Source organism: Manis pentadactyla, chromosome 11 (assembly GCF_030020395.1).
Source record: "Manis pentadactyla isolate mManPen7 chromosome 11, mManPen7.hap1, whole genome shotgun sequence".
NCBI lineage: Eukaryota > Metazoa > Chordata > Mammalia > Pholidota > Manidae > Manis > Manis pentadactyla.
The window spans coordinates 108,901,807-108,924,443 of NC_080029.1; the positions used below are offsets into that span (position 1 = coordinate 108,901,807).

Below are 22,637 nucleotides of genomic sequence, written 5' to 3' on the forward strand. Positions count from 1 at the left end.
GAGAAGGAAAAATATACCAGTGAATAGGCGGAAATGATTTTTTTTAAAAGAACTGGAATTTCCTCTGATGTAGCCTACAGTTGTACATGTAGGCTAGCCTACTGCCTAGGGTGTGGCACCAGGCAAAACCGGTTGCCATGTGCAAAAAAAATGAGAACCATTCCATTTCTATTAAATTTTCACAATCAAATCCAGGAGGCAGATTAAGTTATAATAACTTTAAACAACATTTCCATGAGGAAGGCTAAATATAATGCTCAAGTCTGCAGAACAACTGGATTAAAAGTGAAGTGAACCCCAGCCAAGTTTGGAAACTTACTTTGGGAAAATATAAAGATCAAAATCCAATTACTGTCTATACAATTAACTTACTTTGTCTATTTTTCTCTCTCAGCCAGACTTAAGGCCTAAAGAGCAGGGACTATGATTATATTTTTGGTGTTTTGTTCATAGCTGTATCCCCAATGTCTATACCTATGAGTAGAACATAGTAGGTGTTCAATAAATATTGTGGTATGAACAGATGTTTAAAGCAGCTCAGTAGAGCCTGGGACCCTTTTTGTGACACACCCACCCTCAATTAATGAAAAGTACCTCAGCAGGCCTGCAGCCCCACACAAGCAAAAAGTAAGAACAAAGTGCCAGATTTTAGACCCAGTGCCACAGAAGAGCCTATATGCCGTCAAAATCAATAGCAATTATAGAAGGATATCTACCTTGCCAGGAAAACCACTTACGTCAGAAATTAGGAAACTAAGGCCATGACTGCTGATGGCAATCAATACAGTACTTTAATAGCTCAAAGACACAGGATGTTAAATATTGAGGCGCCAATCCAATCCAAGCCTGACCAAAGCCAGTGAGTCAGCAAAATTCCCTGGACACTTACCACAGGCAGGCCACTTGGCACTGCAGAAATTACAAAATCCAGGCAGTCTCCAAATCATAAACCCCCAACTAAAAAAAATGCACACTGATGATTGTACTTCCCACTGCAGCCATGATGGAGACTTTTGGAGAAATCCTTGAAGCTTTTAGATAATAGGTGGACTTAGCAGAAGGGAGAAAAGTGCTAAACATGAATGTCTTAAGGTAACTGGCCACAGAGGGCACCTCTTCAAGTTAGCTTCTCTGAACCTGGCCTCTAAAACGCTTCCTTAGCATTGCCTGAGGTGCCTGTATAATGTGGTTACTTGATTCCAGAGCCTTGAATTCTGTAAGTAACAGATCTGTTCAGGTTAACACGGTTTTTTTTTTTTTTTAAATAACAACTCCTCTTGAGTTGCTGAGGGTTTTAGGACCACCAACCATTCCTAAGTTCATGAATACTGATTCAGTTTGCTACCCTCAGCCGGGTGTAGTACACTGAAATGGGAAGCAGGAAGGCAGGCAGAACTGGATAAACCAGGATGGCAACATGTCTGGAAGAGAGTCGCTAAGGAGGCGGAGGAAGGCAGAGAAAAGAACAAGGAGAGGGGTGCAAAGGCACCGTTTTCCAAGTAAAATAATTAATCAGGGCCAACCTTAAAACTAAACAAAGTTCTAGAAAAACATTTCAGTGATTTTATTCTTCCTACCCACATATCATTCCCATCTTTCCTCCCTACCATTACCCTCACCTCCAAAATTAGGCATGTACTATCAACACTTACAGTGCATCTTAGGGGTTTCTGAGCTGACCTGGGAACCTAAGCATCTTCTACAACACTGTTTCACACACAGACACACTTTGCATTTGTATGGCACTTCCTGTTTTCAGTGTGCTTTACACATTTATTTTTGAATGAACATGTCTTTGAACTCTTTAATAATAAACCTGTGTAGATGGAGGTAAGAACGGGTATCATAAACCACTGTCATAGATGAGGAAATTGATGTTTGCCTTCCACCTTCTCAACAGCTAGTTGATGGACTCCAGCCCTCCCTACAGGCACTGGGACCCGCCTCTGAGCTGCACGGAGCGGCCCGGGGGACCACGCCCTTTTCTGTAACCTCTGTCCCTGACTCACTGTCGCATTATCTATAGTAACAGTCAATGACAATCCTTCCCCCAGAGGCACGGGGGTTACTTCCTTCCTGATGCAAAAGTGGTCAACAAAGTGGGACACACTCCTGAAATCCTAAGTTTCTCCCCTAGAAGATAGGTTAGACAAAGGAGAATGAGCTGAGTTTTTTCGTTTTGATTTATTGAGAAGGGAGATAGATTGCTACTGCAAATTCCCACCCCTCATCCTCCTTCCGCACCCAGCCGCTTCCCTCCTGCTGGTAGGTACAAGTTCCGCACACGTTTCAAGCAATCTAACTAGAAGAACACAGAGAGATCACGTTCTAGATGGCCGGAAAGCTTTCGCTAAACGTGTTGGTGCAAGCCCCACGACTGCTCCGCCTGGGACCCGTGGCTACCAGGAAGGCCACACCCTGCCCCCCGCCCGCGCCCGGCGCGGCTGGAATGCGGGCCTCCCTCAACTGCCCTCCCCTGCGCCGCCCCGCCGGGCTTCCTGAGCGCACTTTGCGGGGATGCCCGACCGCCTCCCTCCGCCCTGCACCGCCAAGGCCGGGGTGCAACCCGCCCCTCTCACTCCGGCCCGGACCACCTTGCCACTGCGCCCCCTCTCTGCAGAACTCCTTGTGCTGACCGTCCCTCCACCCCCTCCCCGCACGGCCCCCCGGATCCCTGTCGCCCGAGCCTCTCTTTGCAAAGCCGTCTCCCCGCTCCTTCTTTCTCTAAGCCCCGCCAGCGCGGCGGCCCCGGGGACATAGCGGGCGGGCAGGGCGCGCCCCGCTTACCTGGGCCGGGAGCCGAGAGCTGCGAGCGTCCCCAGGAGCGGAGCGGAGCGGAGCGATGCCTGGGTGGGGCTTTTATAGCCGCCACGTCCCCTCTGTGCGGGCGGGGCCCGCCCCGCCTCCCCCAGCCCCGCCCGCTTCCACCCCGAGTGCGGGTGAGTCACCTCCCCGGCCCGCCCGCAGGGGCGGCCTCGCCCAGAAACGTTCCCCGAGCCCCGCCGCGCGCGGGCAGCCCCCAGGCGCACGGCCCTGCCCTCCACTAAAGCGCCGCCAAGGCTTCCTCGAGGCTCATTGTCGGCCTGTTTCTTCCTCCCATTCTCCTTTTACTTCTTGAGCGCCACGTCGAGTTCTCAGCCCTCGTATATAGGTAAATACATTAGCAAGACTTTATAGTAGACGCCGAGCTGGTTAAATCACTCTATTTTTGGCGTCAATGCAGTGGAAGAATTGATCCAAGAAACATAAGTCGTGCTTCCCATGAGCTGGGGCCTTTGGCATCCAGGTCCCCGTTACCGTCTGCAAACATACTAGCTTAACCTCTGACCGGCAGTTCCTGGGAGGAGCGCAGGGCGGGCGATCCGCCCGGTCCTGCCCCACAAAGACGGACATGCCCAGGCCTCCAAACGCGCCGGGAGGCCCTAAGGCAGGGTTGGGGTGGGGGGCTGAGAGGCCGAAGCCCGGAGCCGAGATCCCACCCGCTCCCGCGCCGGGAGGCGCCCTTTTTCCAGAATGAGCTCTGCGCAACTTCTCTACCCGCCTCCCGGCACCCGCTCCGCACCTCGCGTGTCGGGAAGCCCTAGGCGTCCTCGTGGCAAGCCGTCCGCGGCTGGGTGGGGCCGGTGGCTTTGAGCCTCGAGTTTCAACAAAGAAGTTTCCTCCTTCCTTCTTTCATAACTGCCGTTTTTTCGCAGCCTCCTAGCCAGCCCCCTACCCCTCGGTTTTGCTGTTTCTCGCTTTTCTTCTGATCAGCTTCCACGAGCCATGGTGACAAGATGTAAGCAAACATGTTTTTGTGTGTGACTGCTTAAGTACTGTATTCAAACCTTACACTAGCAGGAATGTTTTGCTGAGAACCCCAGAGACTGCCCCCTCTGCCTTTGAATTCCTTCGTTTCACGCACTTCGTGCAGCTCTTTAGCCCCATGTCGATGCTTCTGTGTTTGTGGCTGTCATATCTGCCTGTCTTAACGTCCATTTTTACTTGCCAAATGGGCATTTCACTCCCGGGAATCAGAAAATGAGAGCAACGTGAAAGACAATCATTGCCATGCGCTGGCTGCAGTCTGGGCCACAAATGGGTCTCGGAACCGTCAGCCCAAAAGCTCAGTGTCACCCAGTTCTAGAACTCTACATGATGCAAAGAGGCCTTATCAGAAGAACAAATAAAAAATAAAAGCAATCCTCTGGTTCAATTTCAGATTTACATTTCTTGCTCTTTAATTTAGGCTGAAGCCTTCCTTACAGGCAGAAACGTGTTTTACCTGCCCACTCCCCTGAACATTTTGGAATAGAAAGGGAACACAGGCTGCGGACCATAATCTTGGACAAGATTCCACTTCGTTTCCTGTCAGGGCAGGTTACGCCAGCCTCTTCCACTTACTCTTAATGGTGCTCTGCTAAGGCCCTCTACAGATAAGATTTAATTCAAATCATGTAGAATACCCAACCACCACCAAGTGTCCAAAAGGATGTTTTTGCTCATCTTGGGCATCCAGCAAATCCAAACACTGATGTGTGCAATAGTCAGACTTTGCTTCGTGCTACAGAAATTTACACTGAATTATCATAAAATATATATGGCTGTCATAAAGTATTTGATTTCTATTAGAAGTCATGATTTGCTATTTCTGAGGAATGTGTAGCCAATTCTGCCAGTATAAAAGAAATTTTGAACCCCTCAGTGCAAAGAAGATTCTCAATTTTCCTTTCTTTTTCCCCCATGGCTGGGGAGAATGTTTACTACAACAGATCTCAGGTTATGTCTGCTGTCATGCATACTGTCCTCTAAAGTCTCAGCTTTATTTTGTTCACACTTTTATCTGCTGCCCCTCAGCCCTACTAACAGTGCCTAGCTGGTAGTGATAGGCACTCACTAAAAATTACAGAATAATAGAATTATTCACCCAGTGGATACATTCACCCAGAATGTTAGGGCAGACTAATGTGTCCAATCCTTGATTTGTATAAATGAAGAAAATGGAGTTCAAAACCTCATGCCTAGTCCAGAGATGAAATAATGGACTCAGGTTACTTATATCACAGTGCAACAATGATTTGGCAATTTGGACAGGACTGTAGGGACAGCTTGGCTCTGCTCCACACAATGTTGGGTGGAACCGCTCAATTTAGGAGGCTTCACACATTTGTCTGGTGTCTCAGCTGGGGTTGCTATGATGGCAGAGAGCAGGCTGGGTCCCTCTGTCCCGTAGTCTCTCATCCATCCACCAGTCCTCTCTACACAAGCACAGTAATGGCAGCTGGCTTTCAAGAAGCAACAGCTGAAGCTGCCAGGCCTATTAGCTGGTAGGCTATACAAAAACAGTAGACAGGCTAGATTAGCCTTGTGGGCTGTAGTCTGCTGATCCTTGCTTTAATCCATTGGTCAGTTTTTGACTGCCTTCTGGCCTCCTGACTGTACTCTCTGAGATGTGTCCTTTCCATTGAGAATGGCCCATAGTTGCAGCTGAGCAGCTCTCTCAACCTGCTTCATGCCAGAAGAAACTCAAGGTCCAGGGTTTCTTTTCATTTTGAACTGTTTCTGTGTCTAAGCTGGCAGTGCTTCCATTTAATACAATTATCTTTAAAACTTGAGATTTTCTATAAATCTTACTGAGGTTCATTCTGTGCTCCAAAATTCATATCCAAGACAATTTTCTCAAAAACGCTATGTATGGGTGTTCTGTAAATCTTAATGAGGTTTAACTTTATGCTCCAAAATTCACATTCATTATTCATCTAAAAACAGACCTCTCTCTCTACTTTGTGTTTGTTAGGCTGGAATAAAATGTTAGGCAGGAGAAAGCAAAAACAAGGACATGCAAACAGAACAGAGAGATGCCATAGGGGGAGAACAGACCAGACCCCAAAGTCCGTGCCGTATATGGAAAGGGGACAGCTCTCCCTGAATTCCATCCTGATGTGCCAACTAAGACCCAGATGTCAGCCTCCTCCCTCTTGGAAGGAAAAAAGTTTCTAGTTGACTATTATGTCACCTTTAGCCAATCATACCTCTCAACACCCCCCTAAGATAGTTTGCCCACTCCTCCCCCTCCTAATCCCTTATAAGCACCCCACCTCCCTAACTGGGTGTGACTTCTCCTGCTTGTAGTACCCAGGCCACTAGAACATCACCCGGGGGTATTTAAATAAATTACCTGGCCCTTTGTTGCCTCTCTTTGCCTGCTTATTCCAGCTAGAATTTATCTTACACTTAGAAGCCCTGAGATGGCCTTCAATATACCACATTATTTCCAAGTTAAATAAGAAAAGTACCATATTAACTCTTTCTGGAATCTTAAAAATAAAAGTTTTACAGCAACACATGATTTGATCTTTACCCTGAGGGCATTTCTTACTTTACAAATCTTTTACTGACTAGGATTTTGCTTGAAAACCAAAGATTATTTCTGTAGTGCATTTTTTCTTCTTGTACTTTATCATAAGCACATTGGCACTTTCAGCATGCTGCCTGGAAATCTTTGCGGGGTCCACAAGTTCATTAAGCACATTTTCTATCATTCCTGTTATCACAGGCAATAATAATGTCAAACAGTCTTCCAATTTGTCACCTAAGTTGCAGTTTCTCCAACCTCCCATGGCTATGCCTTGCTGTTCTTCCAACCTCCACTAATAGTCTTCTCTCTGGTTACTGCCTGGTAATAAAGTCAGTGTCACATATGTTAGGTTTTTGTTACAGCAACACTCCATCTCCAGGTACTAGTTTCTGTTGCAGTTACCTATTACTAGGAGATAAACCACTTCCAAATCTTAGAGGCTTAAAACAGCAACCACCATTTATTTGTTCATGATTCTGCAAAAGGCGGAGTTCGTTGGGTTAGCTTGCCTCTGGTCTATGCAGCGTTGGCTCGGGAGTTCCAAACGAGGCTAGAAGATCCAAAAAGGCCTCTGCAGCAGGGCAGTTGCTGGTTTTCAAGAGTGAAAGTAGGAGCTGCAAGGTCTAGAAGTGCCAGGTCAGTTCCACTACATTCCATTGGTCAAAAAGTCATAAAACCCAGATTCCAAGAAAGGGAAATAGATTCCACCCTTTCATAAAGGGGGTGACATATGTTTCAGTGGAAAAAATTGTCAGCAACTACCTTTGCAAACAGTCTACCATAGTCCTTAAACAAGTAAGTGGCACAGCTGAGGCTAGAAGATATTTTTCTGCCTTTTAATTCACTGTCTTTTCCACTACACCGTATTTGTCACATACTGCCATTGATTCAGTGAGACACAGGCTGCCCCCAAGCCCTCTATGTATATGATTTTCACCATAAAACAGTGTGTCCTTGAGCCTTGTTATATGTGATCACATATAATAAAGTCTTACATTTGAAGATGTGGCCAGATGAGGAAAAAGATCTATCTGGAAAATCCAACATCCAAATAATAGGTGTCTGGAAAGAAAGAATAGGCAAAGTGTAGGGCAGAATAACATCAAGAACAAAAAAAATTAAGATAATTTTCTAGAACCGAAAACCATGAGTTTTTATATTGAAAAAGTCATAATAAATGGAAAAACGAACCCCAAGGCAAATTATTATGAAATTCTAGAACACTGGATGGTTATAGGGAGAAAGTCTTAAAAGATTCCAGAGAGATTAAAAAAAAATTAAAAGGTCAGATATGAAGGGTAGGAAGTTAAGAATGGCATTATACTTAATACTCAGATCTTAACTTCTAAGTACTATTCTTCAATAAATGAACCAGTTCTTGTTGGAAAAACAGCTGCTTTCAGAGAAGGGGTAGAGAAAATACATGGTGAGCTTTGTGCTAAACAACTGATAGGAACATATCAAAAACACACAAAAGCCAATTTGAAGGGGCTATTAATAGCATCATAGTGAATAAAATGAGAAGAATTGATTATATCACACTGAATAGTCCAAACTGAGAGTGAAAAAAAAGTATACAGAAAGATGGGATAGGGAAAGCTCTTATTTGCAGAGAAATATCAACTTATGAATGTATCAGGGAAGATGAATATAAAAATCATTATTTGGCAACTAGAATTCCATACCCAGCCAAAGTATAAATCAAGGATCTATACAAATTAAACATTTTCAAAAATGCTGTTTATGCCTCTGCAGCCTGTGTTAGTTTCCTAGGAATGCTATAACAAATTACCACAAACCTGATGGCTTAAAACAACAGAAATGTATTCTCTTACAGTTCTGGGGGCCAGAAGTCTGAAATCAAGGTATCATCAGGGCCGCACTCCATCTGGAGGCTCCAAAAGAGAATCCTTTCTTGACTATTCCAGTTTCTGGTGACTGTCAACATTTCGTGGGGCTGCATCACTCCGATCTCTGCCTCCATTTCCACATGGCCTTTTTCTCTGTTTCTAGGTCTTCTCTTCTGTCTCATAAGAATACTTGTCATTGGATTTAGGACCAACCTGGATAATCGATGATATCATCTTGAGATCTGTAACTTAAATACATCTGCAAAGATCCCCTTTCCATATTCAGATTCTGAGGCTTAAGATGTATACACATGTTTTGGGGGCCATATCATTCACCCATCAAGAAAAGGAGTGTGTGCTCATTCCCCTTGAACCTCATGACCCACTGTGAACTATTTGACCAACAATACAGAACTCATGCTGTGGGACTTCTGAGACTAGATCATGAATGCATTACTACTTTGTTTACTTGAAACATGTACCTTGGAATCCAGCCACCATGCCACGAGGAAGCCCAAGCAGCAAGCTGTGAAGAGGTTCATGTAGAGAGAAACCAAGGTCCTCAGACGACACCTAGTACCCACTTACCAGCTATGAGAGTTGCATTGATGATGTAGCCTCAGCAGTCATACTGAGCTGAAGCTGTTTGGAACGAAGACATGCCTTCCCCACTGAGACTGCCCAAACTGAAGGAAAATAAGGGGCTTTGACAAGAACATCAAGTTCTTTTAGCTCTAAGACTCAATCCTAAATATGCAAATATAATAGATTAAGGCACATTAATCATATATACACACACACATGGATGTTACTAAACAGACATTATCTATTCATTAAAACAGGCTTAATAGGATTTCTAAATGGAAGTGCTTTGAATAACAAAATTATCCTTTACAAGTAGACCAACAGATATTTTTTGTCAAGTATCATTGGTCTTCTTTCTCTCCATTTCATTTTTTTTGTCCAAATTGGGAAAAGTATCCCTTGTGTAATTGAATATATCCACATAAATTGTTTGCTTTAATTCAGACTCTGGATCATGGGACCCCAGCATAGTTTTAGTCCCTAGGTTATTCAAATATGTAGCTGTGATTGAGAAACATCACTTTAAAGTAAAATGAGGCTGTGTAGAATATTACCAAAATAAAAATAACAGGCAACTGTTAAATATCTCTACTGTTGCAAAGGAACTTAGACTCTAGTAATGTGAACCTGTATTACCATATTCAGGTAGTTAGGTATCAGGATTTACACTGGGAACACACATATGCAGGTGATATCATAACTGATATGGTACAGCTATTTCTCCCCACTTTGTGAGGAGACATTAACAAAGAGCAAACAGTATGGAGCCAGTTTTTTAAACTAAGAAGCCAGAGTTGGTGCAGAATGCTATGGGGAGGGTCCATCAGAAGTTGGAGTAGAGCTAAGCTAGATACAAAGGACACTACAATATATTAGTAAGTCCAGAAGGCAAGAGCAGAGTCTGAGCAGGAGACGAAGCCGAGGTTCTACAGCTGGAAGAACACAGACGTAAGTAGGAGGGAAGCAAGAAGCCTGGTCAACAGGCTGCAGGAGGGGCTGAGCTGGTATCCTCTTGCCTCTGAACCCAAGGACACATGAGACTGCGGGGCCGGCTTGGCTGACTTGGCAGAGCAGACACGGATGCTAATCATCTCTGCTATTTCTTCAAACAACACAAAGGAGAAGATCAAGGAGGAGAAAGGAAGATGACGGTGGAGTAAAGCATTGTGAGGGAGGACTCTGGGTGATTGTAAAACAGAGACTGAGAGCTCTGTCCTGACCTGGGCACCCTTATTGTCTCCTAGTATCTCTGTCTTAGTTTCTGTACCTGGGAACTGGACACGTTAGCCCAGATCACCTGTAAGGTCTTTGCAAGCTCTTTAATTTGTAAGGCCTTGCTAAAACAGTTTCAGATTCTGTAAGACTGTACATTCTGTAGAACAATCATTGAAAGATTCATAATCCAACTTTATTGTTCAGGCAGGAGAATTTTAGTCAACTCCTTTAACACTTGGCAACCAGTGTTCCTGGGGCCCTTGATAAAAATTCCTGATTGCATTCTCACAGGGTGGATCTCAGGATGGTGGTTCAGAGCAGAAGGCGAACACATGGACAAGCTGCTCTAATCTGCTTTAGTTGTAATTTTTTTCTTTTCTCTTTTCAAATGAGAGGTTAAGTCTTCCCCAAGTCCCAGTGTGATCCACTCCCTAATTTGGAGACAAACCAGATGATTTCACTGGTCTTTCCTTTCTCTGGTTTCTATGACTCATCAGCTACAGCAACTAGGGTGGGGCAGAATAACCAACTCTAATATCCAGGTCATGTAGCAGCTCAAAGGGAAGGAATCTAAGAGAAACTGTGGATTGTAAAAGAATGAAAAAAAATGTAACTCACAATACTCCTGACTCAGAAATCTTTCCCAGGAGGTCTCCCTACATCCAGTGCCCCCTATCTTTCCTCTGTAATTACCAATCACATGAACATTTTATCAAATGCTTTACACATTTTTAAATGACATTGGTAAAATGCTTAATCTAGTACAAACAGAAGCCTCGTTGGTTTTGATCACCCATGTCCCTTAAAAGGCCTCCAATATCTATCAGACTATAAAAGTCAAGGGGCTCTCAAGACAAAATCACTCAATTTAACAAATATTGACTATCCACTATATGCCAGGCACTAGGGCAGGATTGTATAGCAGATGCATAATAGGAAAAAACATGGTAACTCCAACCTCAAGTTCCAGTGGAGGTAAATAAGTAATTACTTGACAAATGTGTCAGAAATGAAATCAAAATGCTAGTGGAGCCCAATAAGAGAATGTCTAATTCTGTCAGGGGCAGTTAAGAGAAACGAAGACATTCCATCCTGGCCAGTGCATTCAGTTACTCATAGCTATTTGAAGTCATTGTGCAACCATAAAAGAGGAACTGTAACATATACCAATGCATTCTATATCCATGGGAAGTGTTAGAGAGGTGTGACTGTTCATTTTTTTTAACAAACCATTCCAGTATAAAAATAGTAAAGAGGATTAGTCACTGGAGAAGGTATATGTTTTTTGATTAATGCCACCAATGCGAAAATATTTTTGGATCCCCTGAAGTATGACCCTCAGAGCCTAGGGCAAATCCTGGCCACTTGAGAGTTTTGAGAAACAGCTACAGGTCATTCTGGGCCAAGGCTCATGACTAAGAGGGCAAAGGAGAGGAGGAGGAAAGGATATTACCAACTGAGGTTAAAAATGCATGAAGCCATGATCAGGCCAGGCCCTCAGTTGATTACGTTGCTCAATGGACTCAGCAGTACTTGGTTTCTAGTTTTAAAAACATTTGATAATGCTGATATGAGGTCTTAAGTGCATAACTGTCAGCCCAATAAAGCTTTCAGAGTTCCTAAAATACTCAATATTCAAAGTCATGTAATACTATTTCAAAAGTAATTTTTTTGTGAAAACATCTAAAAACAGAGCGGACTGAAATGAGATCTTCAATAGTGACAAATCTATAAATGAGGAACTTTTGCACAAAAAGAAGTCTCAAAAACAGAACTCCCAAGGGCCCGGGAATAGCCAAGTTTGTCGCAGTTTCTGATGGATGACATCAGCCTCAAGTTGGTCTTGATAGAGATGCATTCAGTTAATGCCATCAGTCCCTTTCCTCTTGTAGAGCCAGTGACATTGCTGTGGGCATTCTGGATAACTGGAAGAAACTTAGACGTGGCTCCAGATAGCTGAAGAGGAAAAGGTGAAGGCAGAGAGTTCCTGCAGGCAGAGACCTGTCAGGTGGTCCTCATGAAGACTGAGCCCTCTGCTAGAGCTGGGGTTATTCTTTCTTCATAAACAGAAATCATCTCAGGATTGTTTACACTGCTTCTGTTGGTCTTTTAACAAATTAGTCTGTTAATAAATTATGTACATAATAACATTATCTGCCTTGCATTGTTTTAAAAAAATATGAAGTTTTCAAACCCTTGATATCAGACTGAAAAGCCACAGGAGCAGGGGATATGGCCTGAGACCCACAAAGGCTGTCATTGCTGGTCTCCATATGGCTGTTTGGTTTTAACTGGTTAAGACCATTTTCTCTTCCAAGGCTGTAGTATCCATTTTAAACATTTAAATATTAACATGAATATCACACAAATATTGAAACATTCTGGGGATGAGCTCATGGCATGACCTACCCCAACCATTATGCCCCTCAAGCAAAGGCCGCTGGGCCTTTGGGCTCAGCTGCTTGGCTGACTTTATTTTCCTTTTTATACCCCTGACTCCAAGTTTTAAAAGGTTAGAAGAGACTAGGTAAAGGAGCATCTAAGGAGTTAACTATCTTTTTAAAATTACTATCTTGGGAGGATATCAACATGCTCCCCGGTTTTATATTTTCCCCAGATTCAGCATGCACTTCCAAATTACATAATAGAGTTCAATTCCCCAAAAGAATAATTTTTGCAAAGGAACTCAGTCCATTCAGCTTTGGGCTGTAGAAGGGGAGGCATCTGACCCAGCTTGTGTGAGGGTCTGCAGTACTTATCGCCCCATTTCTGACTTGTCCAACTCCATTAGATTTAAGATCTGCTACTTCTATCTCAATGGGGTGTCCACGTTCTCACAAACACGGTAGACATAGTTGGTACTGCAGAAACAAAGGCAGTGCCAAGACTGATTGCTACAACATTCGGTTTAGACTGAAAAATAGCTTCCCCAGACTTCCCTAGCTCCCATTCTGCAAATCTATCCTACATATATCACAGCCATACTTTTCATTATAGAAGTGCTGCCCACCTCTACTGCCACCCCCATTTAAAAGCTTTCATCACTCCCCATCTCAAAGCAATGCTCACAGTCTACAGTAACGTGCCCAGGGCATTTTACTGACCAGGCCTCCCCAGCACATCGTCTTAGGTTCCTTTTGCTCCCTTCACCACAGGCTCTGTAGCCACATCTTAGCCAAAATGGATGACCTGCCATTCCAACCTGCTGTGCACCTTTGTACCTCTGCAACATCTACTACACTTTGTCCCTCGGCTTGAAATTTCCTTTCCAGTCTGGCAAACTCCTTACAAGTTTTAGCTCAAATGTCATCTCTTATTGCTTTGATTGGACAGTACTTCACATTTATACAGTGATTTGCTGTTTAAAAAGAATTTTTATATCCATTATTTGTTGAAAGGCCACTAGAGACTGTCGAATTTGCTGGGAAGGCATAAATATCTGAATTTTATAGATGAAAACACCAAAGCCCAAATAGGAGAGAGATACAGCCTCAGTAAATGGTGGAGCTGAGACTCTTAACTCACTGCTCCCCACTGCCTCCCACTCTCCAGGCCTCTTCCAACAAACCCCAGCTCCAGGCTGGCTCCTTCTAAGACTCAGCCTCTCATGCTGCTCCTCCCCAAGCTGCAGCTGACAGTCCTAATATTCTGAAGACTTCCCCAACTCCTGCATGTGAACCAACTCTAGCACAGGCTCCGGAAGCAGAAGCCTTGACTGACAGCAAACTCAGCCTTCGCTTATTTGCAAAATGACATTTTGGCCTTAGGCACTTACTAAGTTACATGGTCCTTGCTCCTTAAGAGTAAAAGCTTTTAGGCACTAGAGTGTAGCATTAAAAAAAGCCAAACCGAATTAGGGACCGACCTACCACTTTATTTTCCTCCCGACATGCACACACATGCAGAGACATCCAAGCCTAACACACTGTGATTTCAGTTTCCCTCACCCTCTTGCTGAACTCAAAAGAACTCATTGTGCAATTCTGTGAGACTGCACATTGGAACTGGAGAGAAACTATTCCCAGCTGTCCGTGTGGCACTTGGGAAACTATTAACTTGCATTACTTTTGGTGGGGCAGAGGGCAGACATTATACTTGCAAAATGTATTCAGTTATTTATTTTTCACATCTGTAAAACTGCTGCTTGCTTATTGTTGGGACCCATGACTAAATAAAACTGTAAAATGCATATTTCTTGGTTGTATACCAATGTAAACTTTTTCATTCGGTTAAACAGAAGTTGTAATCACTTGGTCATTTATTGTGGACTCATTTCTCATTTTCAGTTGAAAACTTCAGGAGCAAATTTAAATATTGTCTAATGGAGGATTATATGATGAATAAGACTGTTCCTGGACACAGTATCTTATTTACTTGGAGTCCCATTTAACCAATTTAAATCCAAAAAAATCTTACATTTTATAGTTCAGGAGCCTAAATTGGGCAGTGGTTTGAAAGATCATTTTGCAAAACTGTGGTTGACTTGTGTTTACATTACCTGTAGATGGTGTGGCCTCAACAGTTGTGTAGGAGAACAGGCCTCTTCTCATTATGCCAATGATTGAACACGGGTCTCTCCTTTTGCTAAGCTTTTTTTTTTTTTTGCTGGCCCAGGAAGAATCAAAGATTTGTCCAGACAAGTTTTGGCTGCCAGATAGAATGCTTTTATGATATTTTGACATATAGTATCTTCAAAATTATTAAATCTGTATTTGTACTTGTTTTGTTGCTCTTAAATGAGATAGAGTAACATTAAATGAGTTAGTATTGTAAAACATGGAGATTTATTCTTTCTTGAGGGGTGACTGGTGAAGTATTTAATGAACACAAGTTTTTTTCATTTCTTACCTTGTCCCAGACTAGTATCTGACAACACACTTGCCCTTGCGAATAGGGAGGTCTATGACTGAGGTGGAGACAACCTAGCTACATGCTGGTGTATGGAGAGCTCTCAGATATCAACATAATTTTGTCTATGTACATGGAGCATTTGGAGTCTGCAAAATCCAGTGCTTGGGTCTTTGTCTTGTGTATAAAGACAATCACTGTCTGTAAGGAGCTTACAATTTATTTAGGGATGTAAACCAAATAAATAGTTGAAAGAGGATAATACTTTGAAAGTAGGACAACATCTGAGATTCAGAATTTGTAGTCTTATAGTAAGTACAATAGGTATTTAGAGGAGAAAAGTTTCAAGGGGTTTGGGTTGTAAGGGAATTTTCATGCCCTGGACCCTAAAAACAGAAATCCCTGATTTCCCCCCTATTTCATTTCAACACTTTGGTCTTTATGCCTGATTGTTGAACCAGTTGCCTTTTTTCCTAGTCCTCATCCTCCTTGACCTTCCGATAGCACCTGACATTGAATGATACCCTTCTTACAAAGTTTTTATTCTGAAATAATCTCAAACTTATGTAAAAGTTACAGAAATAGTACAGATAGCTCCTTTCAAGACTCCCTGTTAACAGTTCTTTGCCCAAATCTTCCAATTTGAGAATAAGTTGCAGACATGATGCCCCATTATTCATTTATACTTCAGTGTTTATTCCCTAAGTACAGGGCACATTCTGACACAATCATATCAAAATTAGGAAGTTGATATCAATACATCGCTACTGTGTAATCCACAAACTCCATTCAGCTTTGCCAGTTGCTTCAATAATGTTTAGGATTCAAACCAGGATGAATCACATTGTTAGTCTTTAAGTAAAACAGTCCTATAAGGTTACCCTGTCTTTCATGACCCTGACATTTCTCAAGATGACTGACCAATTGCTATGTGGACTAATGCCTCAATTTGAACTTTTCTGGTATTTCCTCGTGATTTATGCATTATTTGGCAGGAATATATCATAAAGTTGATGTGCTCTTCCTGGTGCATAACAAGAAACACACATTGTTGATTTGTTTCATTACTGATGATACTAATCTTAAATGCTTGGTTAGGATAGTTTCTGCTCATTTTTGTCAGCATTAAGTAAACTAATGTGTGTCATACTTAATAATTATATCTACCTTGTGAGGGAGATTAAGATTATGTAAATATTCCTATTTGCCATCAAATTTCCATCCACCTCATTTAGCATACTTTGGTGATTCTTAGCTAAATAATTACTGTAAGTTGCAAATTGGTGATTTTTCTAATTCCATCATTCCTTCTAGAATTATTAGTTGGATTTCTATTGTAGAACAGAGTAGTTCCTTTTTTCCCATTTATTTATTCATTTATATCAAAATGAGTTTATGGATTATTTTTTTACTCAAAGGATTGCAATCTGTTACTATCATTATTTCATGCTCAAATTTCCCCAAACCTGAGAACTCATTTAAGCTAGCTCCTGTGTTCTTTTGACATGCATCCATCATTCTTTGAGTACTTTTTAACTTTCTGGTGCAAGATGATGTCCCAGCTTCATCTTATATTTTTCCTGCCCCAGCCTTGGAATTAGTAATATCTTCAAGGAGCCATGATTTCTCTTAATGAAGAGTGGGATTTAGAAACCTAGATCTGGGTGCTCAGTGTGTTCACAGCTACTGCAGTATCACTGCCTCTAGACCCTATCAGCACTCTGAGCTCACTCGGATACTTCCAATTCCAACCCAATACCACAATGTTTATTCTTGCCTTCCCCTTTCCCATTATTCTCAATGTATTTATTTGCTCAATTGTGTGGGTTTGGAACCAAACTCCCAGCCCTCTGACCCAAGTCCAGGAGATAGGGAGGAAGGGGAAAAAAGGAAATGACTGCTTGATCCCAGACATACCAGCTCCAAGTTCCTGGCTTTTCAGCCCAAAGATGGGCCCCCAATCTTCCTATTTCTGTCCTTGAAGTTGCAGACCCACATTTTCAGTCTATAGGTTCCATAGGACATTGTCTTAATGGGACTTCTGGCATTTGGCTGAAATCATAGCTAGCTGTATTTTTGCCCCATTCATATTCTTTCTCTAATATTTTCATTTAAGTCAGTGACAGAACCCAGGCTAAAAACTTCATTTTTTAAACCACTCACTTCAGAATTCCATATACACAAGTTATTTAATATGCCATGATCTTTAATTTATCCTTATATTCCCAAAACCTAGTGTCTATTACCTAGTTGTGACTCAATGTTATAAGAGGTAAACATTCATTTTTTGGGACAGGGTCAAATCTGATAGCTGCTAACTAAATGGCTTTCCAATCTACCCCTTTTCCATCTGCCTATTATTTGTATAGTCAATTTCACCTTGCTATCGTCTTTCTCTTTTATCAATAATCCTTTATATTGTAATGTGCCTAAAATTGATCATGTCATTTTGCTCAAAGTCTTCAGTGTCTCCTCATTGCTTTTAGCATCAGATCAAACTATCTGGGAATAACAGTCAATACCCTTTACTATCAAGCTCTAACTTACTCTTCAACCTCCTATCCCATTTATCTTCTTCGACCCCAGTGCTTTTTACATAAGCCTATTTGTTATTTCCTAAAATCAGTACTTTTCATACGATTTTCCCTCATGCTATAATGCTCTGCTTCCTTTTTGTTCATATTAATATTTACTTGTCTTTGAAACACAGCTTAAAGGTCAGTTCTACCATGAGCTCCTCTGACTTGCATGCATTCCCTTTTCTTCCTCCTATGCACTACTGTGCCACTTGAATATTCTGTTCTGTACTGTAGCTAGTTGTGCATATCTCCCCAACTAGATTAGGAAATACCCTTGAGGCAGAAACCAATCTTACTTATCTTTAAATCCCAAGAGTTGGTATAATGTATTACACCCAATAGATACTCAAAAATGCATGATCAATTCAACACAGGACAAGCAAGGATTGTTCACACTTGGGTAAGCCAACTGCTACGTCATGAGAGCACTTAATCAGACCTATGGAGAGGTACATGTGGCGGGGATAAGGCTTCCTGCCAATAAGCGGTGAGAGACTGAGCACTTGCAGCACGACCTTCTCGTGCTGTGAGTGAGCCTTCTTAAAAGCAGAGCCTCCAGCCCCAGTCAAGCCTTCAGATGACTGCAGCCCCAGCTAGTAACTTGACCATGACTTTATGAGAGACCTTGGGACAGAGGCACCCAGCTAAGGTACATCTGGACTCCTTTACCCACAAAAACTCTGAGATAATAAATCTTCACTTTTTTTTTAACTAGGTTAAGTTCTGGGGTAATTAATTATGCAGTAATGCCTGATCAATATTGCATTCAAACCCAGAAACCAGGGAATAGAAATGGTGAAAAATTAACATTTTAATTAAACACTCTTCCCACTTGAACCACACTCCTTCTCCTCCTTTCTCAATGAGTAATACATCATGTAACCAGTATCCCAAATGAGAAATTTGGAAGCCATACTTGAGTCTGCCTACCAACCACATAACCAAGTTAACATTTTTTTCTCCTATTACATGAGCCCATCTCTACTCTTATTGCTTTAATTCAGGGCCTTTACCATTTTTTCAATAACTGTAACACAGCTTTCCAGCTTTTCTCCTTTCCTGCAGTCTGTCCCAGCTCCATTGCATTCTCTAGACTAATGCCAACAAGAACTTTTTCAAAAACAAATCTGATTGTGTTGTTTATTTTTTATAAAAATTCACTACTAGTTCCCACACTGCATGAGACAAATTCAAATGTTATAGCATGGCACATCTGTCCATGTCCTATAGTTTTTTCTCTCAGCTTCCATATTCATAGCCTACAATCCAGCCATCTCTCACCTTTGCATATGCTGCTTTCTTTCCATGTAGAACATATTTCATTCCTAACACTCTTACTCATTTTTTTTCTTTTTTTTTCTTTCGGTATCATTACTCTACAATTACATGAGGAACATTATGTTTACTAGACTCCCACCATCACCAAGTTCCCCCCACATTCCCCATTGCAGTCATTGTCCATCAGTGTAGTACACTCTTACTCATTTTTAAACAACTCAGCTCAAGCTTTATCTCAGAAAACTTTCCTTAATTATTAGTTCCAGGTTATGACTTTCTTATGTTACTTTATCAGAACACTAATCACAGAAACCAGTAAGCTCCTGAGAGAAAAAATATTTGATACTAGAAATTCATTTATTTACACATCTAACTTACATTTACTAAAACAACCATATGACAGACAACTATATTAGGCATTTGTTACATGAGAGTGAACACATCAAATATGCCCCTACCCTGGCACTGCCTGTAGTCTATTCAAGCAGACAGACAGCAGGTCAAATAAACAAATACTGTGATACGTGAGAGAAGAATATCATGAATAACAGTGGGGACCTACCTTTGACTGTGTGGCATGAAGATGTATTCAAGTATTTAATTAATTAAATGTTTTCAAGAATTATGTACATAAATTATATTTCACCATAGAGGCCTAGGAAGGCCAGATTCATCACATCCTTGCCAAAAGTGAGTCTTTTTCTTTTTGAAAAAAATCTTTGCTCATATTTTCGATGTCAATTATTGTTTATACATTCTCAGCACTAAAAAGCAGGAAAAAGAACAAAAGATATGATCAAATACACATTTGAAAAAAGCTTAATGAGCACAAGCGGAAAACTAAGGCTGAAGAACTAACTGTCTGGCTTTTTAAAAAGAGCAAATTCCAAGGGAATCCCTGCCTCTCCGTTATTTCACAGCCAAGTGATTCAGAGCTTAAATATTTTTGGGGATATGGGAGTATGTGACAAAGTTAAAAAAAAAATCTCAGTGTTTTAGAAAGGGAGTGGCAGAATAAGGAAATTATATATTAAAATACTTAAGACAAGTTTACCAATAATTACTCATTAATTTAAAATATTTTGTAACTGATAAAAAACTAAAAACTTGGTAGAGGGTAAAAATACTCAACTGTTACTTATAATAGTTATATTTCTAAGACTAATTTCCTATATTAATATAGAACATAAAAAACTTCAAAAACAAAGCAAATATCGTGCTGGATTACAAAACTTACGTTTTACAAATGATATACACATTTCTGAGAACTTCAGTGCACATTAAAGAACAGGGATGCAGAAGGAGTGGAGGAAGATGGGGGAAGAGGACGCAGGACTCACCTCTTCCCATGGACACACGCAGGCAAGAACTAAGTAGAGTGCAGCTCACTCTGATAGGACCTGAATATTGGCAGAAAGGACCTTCCACGGCTAAAGACAATAAATAGAAGGGCACATCAAGAAGGGTAAAAGGGGCAGAGAAGAGGTGGGAAACAACCTCCCCTCCCCCCAGAGTATAGCAGCCCACGAGTGAGAAGGATGCCACAGGTGTGGAGGAGCAAGGGGATCAAGCCCCCCAGCCCTGGGGCCTGTAACGGGTAGATGAGACCCCATAACATCTGGCTTTGAAAGCCAGCAGGGCATCTCTGGGGGCTTTGAAAATCAGCAGGGCTTCACTGCGGGAGAACCAGCGGGCTATCAGGAACCTACTGTGCCCTCCTGAAGGACCAGCAGGCTATATTAATCGGCTTGAGACCCAGCATGGAAACAGCAGTGTGAAAAGTGCCTGGATTACACAGGAAGGAGCTCTACTGACTAATTTAGGACATGTGTAAGAGGGAAAGGGATTTCCGGATTTCTCAGCAAACAGAAATGCTGACAGGCACCATGTTCCTGCCCTCCTTCCGCCTAGCGGCCAGAGGCTCGCAGGAGCTCCTTCTGACACTCTGTCTGCGGTCATATCACTGCTTGCCCTGCCCTGGCATTCCCTTGTCCCTTGTGGACTCACCTCACCCAACTCACCCACCCTGGCAGATGCCTCTCCAAAATGACTCCTGCTAAACACCTGGCAGGCAGGCTTGGTCTGGATTGCTTCCCCCCCGAGCAAACTCTGCCCTACCACACTCAGCTGCCAGCCCTGGCCGGGACTGGCACCCCTCCAGAGCAACTTCTCTGCTAGGAAGGAGAGAAGCCAGCCCCACCCATCACCACGCTCGAAGAAGATCCAGCGGGGCCTCTCAGGCACATGTGCTGGGGCAGGCCCTGCCCATCAGTGGGCTGCAGCCAGTCTTTGCCAACAGACACGCTGAGGACTGACACTATACATGTGGCTCACCCTTCGCAGCGGCAGCCAGGCAACTCAGCCAACTGTGCTGGGAGCAAACCCTGCCCACCAGTGCACCGACAGTAGTTGTGGCAGGTTATTGCTCACAGCCAGGCTGAGGATCAGCCTTGTTCACCAGCAGGCATGCAGCCAGCAGTCACAGCACAGCCACAATAGGAGGGTGCACACAGCCCACAAAGGGGATACCCCTGGAGAACCCACTCAGGTGACCAGGGGGATTGGACTACTGGGCACCACGGGATGGTTTCTAAAGAAGGCCACTACTTCCAAGGACAAGAGATGTAGCTAATACATCCTATGAATGTAGCAGTCTGCATTAAGCTGATGGATGCTTAAGTTTGAACACATTCTAAAACCCTACATTTCCCTACTCATTTTTATGTATGATATATTTTACATCTTTTAATTTTGTGTAACACTTGACTTATTTTTGTAGATATAATTTTACTATTTTGTCTTTTAACCTTCATACTATCTCTATAAGTGAGATATTAGCTCCTACCTAATACACAGAAGAAAACAAAGAGTCAGACAAAATGAGGGGGCACAGGAATATGTCCCAAGGAAAGGACAAGCCAAGATGTCAGAAAAAGAGTTGAATAGAACAGGTAAGCAATCTACCTGATAAAAGAGTTCAAAGTAATGGTCATAAAGATACTTACCAGACTGGAGAGAAAAGTGGATGAACTCAGAACTTCAACCAAGAGAAAGTATTAAAAAGAACCAGTCAGAGCTGAAAAACACAGTAACTGAAAAGAAAAATACACTAGAGGGGATCGACAGCAGATCAGAGGATGGAGAATGGATCAGCAATCTGGAAGACAGGGTAGTGGAAAGCAACCAAAGTGAACAGCAAAGCAAAAAATTTATAAATGAGGAGAGGTTAAGGGATCTCTGACAATTTCAAGTGTAACAACATTTGCATCACAGGGGTCCCTGAAAGAGAAGAGAGAAAAGAGGTGGAAAATTTATTTGAAGAAACACCACCTGAAAACTTGCCTAACCTAGGGAAAGAAATGGACATCAGGGTCAGGAAGCACAGAGAGCCCAAAACAAGATGAACCCAAGAAGGTATACACCAAGACACATAATAAATAACATGGCACAAATTAAAGAGAATTTTAAAGGCAGAAAGAGGAAAACAAATAGTTATGCACCAGAAAAACCCCATAAGGCCATTAGCTGATTTTTCAGCAGAAACTCCGGAGGCCACAAGAGTGGCATGATATATTCAAAGTACTGAAAGAAAAAAAACCTCTAAAGAATACCCTACCCAGCAAGGTTGTCATTCAGAATTGAAGGAGAGAGAGAGTTTTCCTGATCAACAAGTTAAAGGATTTCATTACCACTTTTCTAGCCTTATAAGAAACATTAAAGGGACTTCTTTAAGTAGAAAATGCCGTAATTAAAAGTGTGAAAACTATGAAAGGTGAAAGTTTCACTAGTAAAAACAAATACACAGTAAAGTAGTAGTAGATCAACCACATACAGGCTGTATGAAGGTTAAAAGACAAAATAGTAAAATCAGTTATATCTAAAAAAATTAGTCAAGGGTTACACAAAAAGAAGTAAAATATGACAAACATAAAAATGTGGAGGAGG

At 42.1% G+C, this 22,637-nt stretch overlaps 1 protein-coding gene and 1 long non-coding RNA gene across 2 annotated transcripts in view; both read right to left on the bottom strand.

The window, feature by feature from the left end:
• Positions 1-2,886, bottom strand: part of ANXA2 (annexin A2) — a 51,710-nt gene extending 48,824 nt beyond the window's left edge. The window contains exon 1 of the mRNA XM_036903039.2: positions 2,788-2,886. The gene's annotated coding sequence lies outside the window, so the exon portion shown is untranslated. The remainder of the gene's footprint in view (positions 1-2,787) is intronic.
• Positions 2,887-6,254: 3,368 nt separating this feature from the next.
• LOC130679603 (uncharacterized) lies at positions 6,255-21,387 on the bottom strand. Its single transcript, XR_008992614.1, has 6 exons — positions 20,700-21,387; positions 20,033-20,122; positions 19,255-19,456; positions 14,486-14,634; positions 8,173-8,400; positions 6,255-7,399 (listed from the first exon to the last, which is right to left on the bottom strand). It is a non-coding gene; the product is annotated as an uncharacterized LOC130679603 (long non-coding RNA).
• Positions 21,388-22,637: the final 1,250 nt, after the last annotated feature.